The following is a 479-nucleotide window of genomic DNA, read 5'->3' as shown; positions in this document are numbered from 1 at the left end:
ATCGGTGCCATCGGGCATTCACCCTCACTCTGATCGGGGCGAATGCCCGATGGCACCGATGATAACAAGATGCCCTAACGATGGCCTTACGAAGGGCAAAATTAACACACGTATTCAACACGAAAATGAACCTTCGCAAGGTCCTTCGGCAATTTTTTGGCATGCCAAAGATTTTGCCACCGCTCACAAAGTAGCTGCCGGAGCCTGAGAAACTCCACCGGCGGTCATACGAAGGCTTAAGATGCCCTCACGAATGGCCCGATGTTGCTACGATCAGAGCCGAATTTGAACATTTCCTTTATCGTGTGTCCATCTGGTTGTTAATTGCACAACAAAATCATGTAAACATATTATGTAAATAACCCAATTTGTGTTCTGTGAAACTGAAAAGGATATAATATATTATTTTGAAGGCAAGTTGACAGGAAGTTGTTGTTGCTATGGAAACAACATGACGGAGAAAACGTAATATCTTCTAC

This window comes from Notothenia coriiceps, unplaced genomic scaffold, assembly GCF_000735185.1.
Source record: "Notothenia coriiceps isolate Sejong01 unplaced genomic scaffold, NC01 NC01_scaffold00029979, whole genome shotgun sequence".
NCBI classification, from domain to species: domain Eukaryota; kingdom Metazoa; phylum Chordata; class Actinopteri; order Perciformes; family Nototheniidae; genus Notothenia; species Notothenia coriiceps.
Note: the sequence above shows the minus strand (reverse complement) of the source record.